This window comes from Triticum dicoccoides, chromosome 7B, assembly GCF_002162155.2.
Source record: "Triticum dicoccoides isolate Atlit2015 ecotype Zavitan chromosome 7B, WEW_v2.0, whole genome shotgun sequence".
Classification (NCBI taxonomy): domain Eukaryota; kingdom Viridiplantae; phylum Streptophyta; class Magnoliopsida; order Poales; family Poaceae; genus Triticum; species Triticum dicoccoides.
In genome coordinates, this window is record NC_041393.1 from 248,502,506 (window position 1) to 248,513,111 (window position 10,606).

A 10,606-nucleotide genomic window follows, 5' to 3' on the forward strand; every position below is an offset into this window, starting at 1 on the left:
TGCACCTACCAAAGGCAAACAGGCTCGAAAGCCGACGGCGGCACTCGGCGAGGCGGTCACCAAGAAGAAGACGAAGAAGACCCGGCGCCGCCTCGTCCAAGGCATGCGCCTCGTGCGGTAACTCGGGCTGCCCCTACAACGACTGCTCCGGCGCGAGCGGCCACCGCAGCCGGCAACAAAATACGCGGCCGCCAAGTGCGCGATGAAATGCAAACAACGTAAAAACCTCATGTCCCGTTGGAATTCGATAGTGATTATTCATGATCGTTAGTGATGGTTTATAGTGCTTGATATGACATTGTAGAGCGGAGATGAACACAGCCAAATTCCTCGCATCGTTGGAGTCCTCGACCACAGTTGGCCTTTATGATCCCAACTATGATGACTCATCTTTGGATCATCCGGCCACCCAAGACACGGAGGAGGCCGAGGCCACAAGTATAGTGGATCACAACAGTTTTCAAGGATAGAGTATTCAACCCTAATTTATTGATTCAACACAAGGGGAGCCGAAGAATATTTATAAGTATTAGAAGTTGAGTTATCAATTCAACCACACCTGGAGACTAAATATCTGCAGCAGAGTGATCAGTAGCACAGTAGTATGGTAATTTGATAGTAGTAGTAACGATAGCAATAGTAACAGTAACAGCAGTAGCAATAGTTTGCAGCAGCTGTAATAGTAGTAGCTTAGCAAGAACAATATGTGAAAAACTCGTAGGCATTGGATCGGTGACAACGTTGGATGATATTCATCATATAACAGTCATAACCTAGGGCGACACATAACTAAATCCAATTCATCAATGTAATGTAAGCATGTATTCCGTATATACTCATACGTGCTTATGGAAAAGTGAAGAAAATATGCCCTAAAGGCAATAATAAAGTTGTTATTTTATATTTCCTTATTCATGATAAAGGTTTATTTTTCATGCTAGAATTGTATTGATTGGAAACGTTAATACATGTGTGAATACATAAACAAATATCGTGTCCCTAGTAAGCCTCTACTAGACTATCTCGTTGATCCAAGATGGTTAAGGTTTCCTAACCATAGACATGTGTTGTCATTTGATAACGAGATCATATCATTAGGAGAATGATGCGACGGACAAGACCCATCGGTTAGCTTAGCATATTGATCATTCAGTTTATTGCTATTGCTTTCTTGATGACAAATACATATTCCTGCGACTATGAGATTATGCAACTCCCGGATACCGGAGGAATACCTTGTGTGTTATCAAACATTTAAACGTAACTGGGTGATCATAAAGATGCTCTACAGGTATCTCCGAAGGTGTTTGTTGAGTTGGCATAGATCGAGATTTCGATTTGTCACTCCGAGTATCGGAGAGGTATCTCTGGGCCCTCTCGGTAATACACATCATAAGAAGCCTTGCAAGCAAAGTGACTAAGGAGTTAGTTGCAAGATGATGTATTACGGAACGAGTAAAGAGACTTGCCGGTAGCGAGATTGAACTAGGTATGAAGATACCGACAATCGAATCTCGGGCAAGTAACATACCGATGGACAAAGGGAACTACGTATGTTGTCATAAGGTTCGACCGATAAAGATCTTCGTAGAATATGTATGAGACAATATGGGCATCCAGGTTCCGCTATTGGTTATTGACCGGAGAGGTGTCTCGGTCATGTCTACATAGTTCTCGAACCCGTAGGGTCCGCACGCTTAACTTTCGTTGACGATATAGTGTTATATGAGTTATATGATTTGGTGACCAAATGTTGTTCGGAGTTCCAGATGAGATCACGGACATGAGGGGAGCTCCGGAATGGTCTGGAGGTAAAGATTGATATATAGGACGATGATATTCGGACACCGGAAGAGTTCCAGAGTGCACCGGGTAGTCATCGGGTCGCCGGAAGGGGTTTCGGACACCCCCGGTAGGTGCATGGGCCTAATGGGCCAAGGGGGGGGGACAGACCAGCCCACAAGGGGGATGGAGCGCCCCTCTCCCTAGCCGCCGGCCCTAGGGAAGGAAATGGGGAAGGGCTAGCCCCTCCTGCCTTCCCTTCTCATGACAGAAAGGAAAGGGGGGGGCACCCTCCCGTGCCTTTCCCCGCTCACCTAATAAGGAAAGGGGGCACGGCTTGGGGAGGACCCTAAGTAGGATTCTGTTGGGGAACACGGTAATTTCAAAAAAAATCCTACGACCACGCAAGATCTATCTAGGTGATGCATAGCAACGAGAGGGGAGAGTGTGTCCACGTACCCTCGTAGATCGAAGGCGGAAGCGTTAAGTAACGCGGTTGATGTAGTCGAACGTCTTCGCGATCCAAACGATCAAGTACCGAACGCACATCACCTCCGCGATCTGCACACGTTTAGCTCGGTGACGTCCCTCGAACTCTAGATCCAGCTGAGGATGAGGAAGAGTTTCGTCAGCACGATGGCGTGGTGACGGTGATGATGAAGTTACCGGCGCAGGGCTTTGCCTAAGCACTATGACGATATGACTGAGGTGTATAACAGTAGAGGGGGCACCGCACACGGCACTGAGATTGGTCTCACCGATCTCTGCAAGATGGCGGAGGCTGATGACATTCGCAAGTACACTCTACTCAACCTCACGGCGAAAGATGTCATCTGCTCCTGTTTGTCCCAAAATCAGTTAAGGAACATCATGCATCTCAATCATGCGAAGCTAATCTGGGACCGACTCTCTGAGGTCTACGAAGGCCATCTTACTCGTCATGATCCTTGGTTTGAGGATTTTAAGGAATCACTCAAGGAGATGACTTTCGCACCTAAATCATCATCCTCTTCACCATGCCTTATGGCAAAGGGTGCCAAGGTAACAGAATGCTACCTTTCCGAATCTAGTGGTGATGAATTTGGCCCCAGCTATGTCAAACTTGCTTCCCTTGCCACTAAACAACAAAGAGCTCTTGAAAAAGTTCAAAACATGCTAGATGAAAGTGATGATATGTTGGGTGAGGAATTGGATCGAACTAAGGCTTTGACTGATAGTCTTCAAAAACTTCTGTCAAATTTTTTCAACCTTCAAAATCATCATAACACTCTCTTAACTGATCATGAGAAGCTTTCTTATGAATTTCTTCAGAGAAAGCAAGATCTTGAGAAGTTAAAAGCGAGTTATGAAGATCTTCAGAAGGAAAACGATTCATTGCTTGATCAACAGATCAGTTCCGCTCAGGAAGAATTTATTCCACCATGTATGAAATGCATTGAGCGTGAATCTGCTAATTCATCACTTGAATGTTCAAATGCTTCTATTGCTGCAAATTCTTCAACTGTCTCTGTGGTTACAAATTCCTCATCTGAGGATACCACTTGTATCACTGACAATAATGCATGGCTAAAGGAATTGTATGTGACAGGCATTTACAAAAGCCTCAAAGGGCATCAGACTCTATGTGATGTGCTCAAAAAGCATATCTTGAAGAGGAACCCTAGGAAAGAGGGTATTGCCTTTGAGAGGAAACTCAATGCTGATGGGACCTACTGGAAACCTGAGCAATATCCCAAAACCTCATGGGTTGCTGTGAAAGGACCTCTTGTAGATCCATGCACTTTATCTCGCTTTACCTCTGATTCTTCATATTCCTCTGACGAGTCATTTGACTCCAACTATAAACTGTTTAAGGATCAGAGTGGTGAAGTATTTGCTTGATATGTTGGAACTAACTGCAGGAACGGTCCCCCTATGAAAAAAACCTGGGTTCCTAAAAGATGCCTTGAAAATCTTCACGTGAATGACATCATGACACCACCAATGAAGAATAGGAACCCCAGATCAAATTCTTCATATGGACCAAATTCTTCTTATGGATCCAAATCCTCATATGGATCAAATTCCTCACATAGATCAAAATCCTCATATGAACATCATCGTGCTAACACTTCTGTTCCGCAGGGAAAGTCTAAAGGCTATGAATATGTGCATTATTCTTCAAATCATTATGTTCATAAGTCCTCGAAGAATTTCTCTTCCTATTAATATGTTTATCCTAACCACTCTTCTGTGAAACGAAGTGCACTGGCTTCAATGCCATCATTTTCTTATGGAGCTCGCAGAATGATGAACTCTTTGCCACCCCTTCAGATGTGGGTGGTGAAGAAAAAGAACTAGTCTCTTATGCAGGGTCAGGTCTCCACATGAACTTACTCGTCTGAATAATTTGCTGGAGACCTGAATGTGCTTGAAAGGACGCAAGCTAATCATGAAGAAATGAATCATTCATTTGTCATGTCCTCATATTTCTATATCTGTTACTGTTGATGAAATTGATATCATATTCTTCACTTATGAAGTATATGGGTTCGTAAGTTGCACTAATTCATCTGCAGGATGAACAACCCAAAGCTACTGAGTGGGTCCTCGATAGTGGATGTACAAATCACATGACTGGTGGCATGAGCTTGTTGATGGACACTGATTTATCACCATCTCATCTGAAGCATATCACCTACGCTGACAAAGGCAAAAGCAAGGTATTGGGTCTAGGTAAGGTTGCAATCTCAAAGGATAAACACATGGACAAGGTCATGCTTATTGAGTCCTTAGGATTCAATTTTATGTTTGTCTCAATGCTTTGTGATCTTGATATGGTTGTTGTCTTTGGCAAATTTCGTTGCCTTGTGCTAATGGAATTTGACAACGCCAAAGTCTTCGAAGGGTTTAGGAAAGGAAACTTGTATTTGTTGATTTCTCTGCATGACCATAGCGTGCCACATGTCTACTTGCAAAAGCTTCAGAATGCCGGTTATGGCATCGACGACTTGGTCATGCTGGGATGAGGAACTTGCATACACTCGCGAAGAAGAAGCACGTCATTGGCATCGAGGGTGTCAAATTCCTCAAAGATCATCTTTGTGGTGCTTGTGAGGCTGGAAAGATCACCAGAGCCAAGCATCCCTCAAAGACTTTCATGACCATGTCACATCCCTTTGAATTACTTCATATGGATCTATTTGGCCCTACTCATTATGCCACGTTCTCTAGTTCTGCATCATTATATGGCTTTGTCATAGTTGATGACTATTCTCGTTACACATGGGTGCATATCACCACTTACAAAAATGAAGTGCAGGAAGTCTTCAGACGATTTTCTTCAAGGGCTTCCACTAACTTCGGTGTGAAGATCAAGCATATCAGGAGTGATAATGGAACCGAGTTCAAGAACACTGGCCTCGATGAATATCTTGATATGCTTGGTATTACTCACGAATTGTCTGCTCCTTATACTCCTCAGCAGAATGGCATTGTGGAGTGCAAGAACAGGACCCTTGTTGAGATGGCTTGCACCATGCTTGATGAATACAAGACACCTCAGCGCTTCTGGCCTAAAGCAATTGATACTGCATGCCACATCATCAACATGGTATATGTTCACAAATTCTTCAAAAAGACCTCATATGAACTCCTCATTGACAAGAAACCCAATGTAAGTTATTTCAAAGTCTTCGGTGCTAAATGCTGGATTAGAGATCCTCACCATCACTCTAAATTTGCACCGAAAGCACATGAGGGTTTTATGCTTGGTTACGGAGAGGACTCGCACACCTACAGAGTCTTCAACATCAATCATCAGAAGGTTGTTGAAACTGTAGATGTGCGGTTCGATGAAACTAATGGCTCGCAAAGAGAGCACCTACCTCCTGTGCTAGATGAAATGTAACCTGAGGAATCCATCAAGTTCAAAGCTACTTAGGATGTCATGCCTACCAAAGAATCTGCTGAAGAAGTCATTCCTGATCGTGAAGAAAATCACGCTCGTGCTGCTGAAGAAACTGGCCCTGAAGAAACTGCTGGGCCTAAGCAAAGTCGTCACCCCACACATCCTCGCATTGCAAACGAAGTGCAAATTGAGAATATCATCGATGACATTGAAGCACCAGGTCCCCTCACGTGCTCAAAAGCTTCACATTTATCTAACTTTTGTGGGCATTTTGCGTTTGTCTCTATCACAGGGCCCACTAAAGTTGATGAAGCATTCATGGAATCTGAGTGGATTCAAGCCATGCAAGATGAATTGCATCAATCGAGCTCAACATTGTGTGGGAGCTTGTCAAGCGACTAGACCTACGCAAGCACAACATCATCGGTACCAAATGGATCTACCGCAACAAACAGGACGAAAATTGCCTCGTGGTGAGGAATAAGGCTCGTCTTGTAGCTCAAGGCTACACACAGGTTGAAGGAATTGATTTTGATGAAACTTTTGCACCTGTTGCTAGACTTGAGGCTATTCGCATATTGCTTTCTTATGCTAACCATCATAATATCATCTTACATCAAATGGATGTGAAAAGTGCATTCCTCAATGGTAAGCTTGAGGAAGAAGTATATGTTGCTCAACCACCAGGTTTTGAGGATCCAAAATTTCTAGATCACGTCTACAGACTCAACAAGGCCCTCTATGGCCTCAAGCAAGCACCTCGGGCGTGGTATGACACACTGAAGGAATTCCTCATGAAGAAAGGCTTCAAACCCGGTTTACTTGACCCAACTCTTTTCACCAAAACATCTGATGATGAATTATTCGTGTGCCAAATATATGTTGATGATATTATCTTTGGTTGTACTAACCAATGTTACAGTGATGAATTTGCCTATATGATGAGTGAAGAATATCAAATATCTATGATGGGAGAATTGAAATTCTTCTTAGGTCTTCAGATTCGTCAACAATACAATGGCATATTCATATCTCAGGAGAAATACCTCAAGGATGTGTTGAGGAAATTCGGCATGCAAGATTGCAAAGGCGTCAAAATTCCTATGCCCACAAATGGCCATCTATGCACTGATGAAAATGGTAAAGACTTCGATCAAAAGGTATACCGCTCCATGATTGGCTCTTCATTGTACCTATGTGCATCTAGGCCGGATATTATGATTAGTGTTTGCATGTGTGCCCGATTTCTAGCTACACTGAAGGAATCACACCATAAGGCTGTGAAGCATATTCTTCGATATCTAGCTCACACACCAACACTTGGATTATGGTATCCCAAGGGCTCTTCCTTTGATCTCATTGTATATTCAGACTCTGACTATGCTGGCGATCGGATGGACCGCAAGTCAACGTCAGGCACATGTCATTTCCTCGGACGATCCTTGGTATGTTGGTCCTCGAAGAAACAGAACTGCGTATCACTCTCCACTGCAGAAGCTGAGTACATTGCTGCTGGATCTTGTTCTGCTCAATTACTATGGATGAGGCAAACACTCAAGGACTATGGCATCAATGTGAAGAATGTGCCACTCTACTGCGACAATGAGAGTGCTATCAAGATTGCTCACAACCCAGTTCAGCACTCAAAGACAAAGCACATCCAGATTCGTCATCATTTTCTTCGTGACCATGTGTTGAAGGGCAACATCTCCATCGACCATGCAAGTACTGAAGACCAGCTAGCCGATATCTTCACTAAGCCCTTGGATGAGAAGAGATTTAGCAAGTTGCGGTGTGAGCTAAATATCCTAGAATCTTTGAATGTGCTTTGAAAAGGACACACATGCTAACACTTATGCTGACTTGATGACTTAGATGTGCAACACACGAAGTAACGTTTTTCTTCAATCAATGAGGACTAACCCTCTAAGTGTGAAGAAATTGATTCTCGGAACCCTATGAGAGTTGTACGCGGTGTCTGAAATCAGCTTTCTTATACAGTGGGTTACGCCACCAACCAAAGTTGAAAATCTTAAATTTGAGTTTTTCTTCATTTTTGAAATTCCTCGGTTTTTCAAATTCTTCAACTTTGCTTTATCTTCACTCTTTCCGCCTGTGTTCTTCATTGACCATATAAGAGTGAAGATAAAGCAAAGTTGAAGAATGTTATTGCTAATTTGAAAAACTTGACGAACAAGAATATATAGCATTCAGTTATTGCTAATTCTTCAAGTTTTTTTTCTGCTAAGTGAATGTGATCGGACCCTTATCCCCCTCTATGCTAAACTCAACCCAGTCTGTTCACAAATTCTTCATGTGCGTTCTATTTGAAACTCGTTCAAATTCTTCACTGTGTCCTTGTCAGCTGAAGAAATTGCGAACACAACTTTAAAATATTCTTATCCAAATTTTCGGCTTTTGCCGCTCAAACCGTTACGCATTCCAAGATATACTTATCTATTCACTCACGGTCTCACACGATCTCCACCTCTCAGTACGTGGGTGACACATGTCGCGCGAATGAGAAGGGTCAGGGGCACGTTCTCCAATTTCCTCGGGCGAATGGTTTTTCACCTCAGCTATAAATACCCCCTCCCCTCCTTACTTCGTTTTTACTCCGCTCGACCTCACTCCCTCACTCGAGCTTCTCAAAACCTAGCGCCGCCGTTACCTCCATCGTCGTCGGTGAGGAAGAGCTTCAGTGCCTCGACCTCGTCATCGTACTCAAGCCGACCGCGGAAATCTTCCCTCCACCATCGCCGTAGACGTCTTCCTCCGCCAAGTTAGGGCGTGGAAGATCCGAGCCAATGAACTTCTAAATCTACACCTCTTGTTCGTCGTGTTCTTCACCAAGGGTAATTAAAAGTTACTTTTACCGCATTTATTCTACTGATGATTTTCATCAGATCTTCAAAAGGTGTTTATTCTTCAACCTCCACACTCTAAACACCTAGCACAAATCTTCAGTTCTTGATCTCTTTCTCTAAGTGACGTTTTTCTTCATGATTCCTCAATTGTGTGAATCTAACAATCCGCACAACTCTGGAACCTAAGTCAAAGAACGCTTAGTGAAATTCTTCAAGACACATCGGGTCAATTTCCTCAAACTTGTTCAGTTTTGCAAAAACTTATGAGAACGCATATGACCTCTCCAAATTCTTCGCACCTATACTCTGTTCACAGGTACACATGTCTGCTGCTGAATCACTAGGTTCTCATCAACTTAACTCATTTGCAGTGTTCCTCGAAGAAAACCTTCATACTTCTTAAGAGAACTCAATTGTGCAAATTCCCGGGCTGAAGAAAATGGCAGATGGTAAAAGGCCTCAGAAAGGAGGAAAGAAGCTTGAAGTTAATACTGCCTTTGAGATCCCTGCGGACATCTATGCAGGGTACTGCATGCTTGATGAGGCAACTCATGACAAGGGGACGAAGAATGAGCGCAAAGTGCGCATACAGAGGATTGAAAGAAGATGGGCAAGAGAGTGGAGGGAGTACAGATATGTCACTCCCAAATACATGAAGAAATTCGCTCTTAACCCTCCATGCTCAAGACCTCCTCTGGCACCTAGCCAAAGAGGTGATCCAACAAGCCTTAAACGTGGTGAGGATTATGCTGATGAATGGGCCAGGCGGGAAGCTATATTGGCCAAGCAGGCCAAAGAAGCAGTAAAGAAATTTAATGAGGATTTTGCTGCTGCCGCTGCCGCTGCTGAGGCTTCTTCAAGCAAGAAGGCTATGCCAAAGAAGCCAACCAAGAAACCAACTTCCTCAGCAATGCCCTGACGGCCAAGTTCTTCTTCAATGCCCTCACGGCCAATCTCCTCAGTGCCGCCAAGGCAAATTCCTCAAGCTGCCCCAGTTCCTCAGACTGCACAAATTCCTTGGGCTTCAAAATCCTCGGCTCCTGCGGCAAAGTCCTCAGCACCTGTGCATCTCGCCACGTGTCAAAGGACCACTAGCATATCAATTGCCTCAGGAGCTTCAGCAAGTTCTTCAGCTCATCCTTCATCAACCGGTCCCACACTGCAGAAGACTAAGGCCACTACTGGACGAGGCACTAGACCAAGTCCTCACAAGTAGCAGGTGGTCTTTCAAACTCCATCTGGTGATGAGGCTGATGATGATGAATTAACTGATATCATCAAGGAGAGACAGCAGCGGGCCGCTAGAGCCAAAGGGAGTGCTGTGCCCCTTCTACTGGATCCAAAGAAGATCCTAGATTTCATCGACCTCTGGCACAAAGATCCCAATGCTCCAATGCCAGAGTTGGGCCTCACTCCTAGACAAAGTCACATGGTGACAACGCTCATAGCTGAAGAAAAATGGATGACCAAGCCAGAGTGGCTAAGAAAGCGCAGTACAAGAAGGAGCGCTATCTAAAGGACAATGTCCTCAGTCTTTCGCCTGAGCAGCTCATTGCACTGCAAGTTGATATCAAAAAGCTCAGCGATGAATTTGACACCTACAAGGCAGAATGGCAGGGTGCCAAGGTCAGATTCATCAAGCTGACGAAGAAATTCACTTCAAGTGCTACTGCTCCTGTGCACATTGAAGTCATTCCGGCTGAAGCATCTGCACAAGCCACTGAAGGAAATGCCAGCACCGCCGATGAAAATCAGGCTGCTGATGAAACTGCTAGTACCAGGGATGCTGAAGAAATTACAGCCTCTAAAGAAACCGTCAGGGCAACCACTAGTGTTGCGCGTGAAGAATCTGCCAGGCCAGTTGAAGCATCCGTTGCTGCGGCTGAAGAAATTGCTCAAGATAGGCCAACTGCATCAGTTGTGCCTGAAGAAATTGATCCTACTCCTCCGGCTCCGCCTGCACCAACACCAAGCCCAATTCTTCCTTCTGCTCTAGAAGTTAAGAAAACCAAAGCAGCAAAGCAAGCTGCTCTGAAGAAGAGGAAAGTGTCAGCTGCCTCAGAATCTT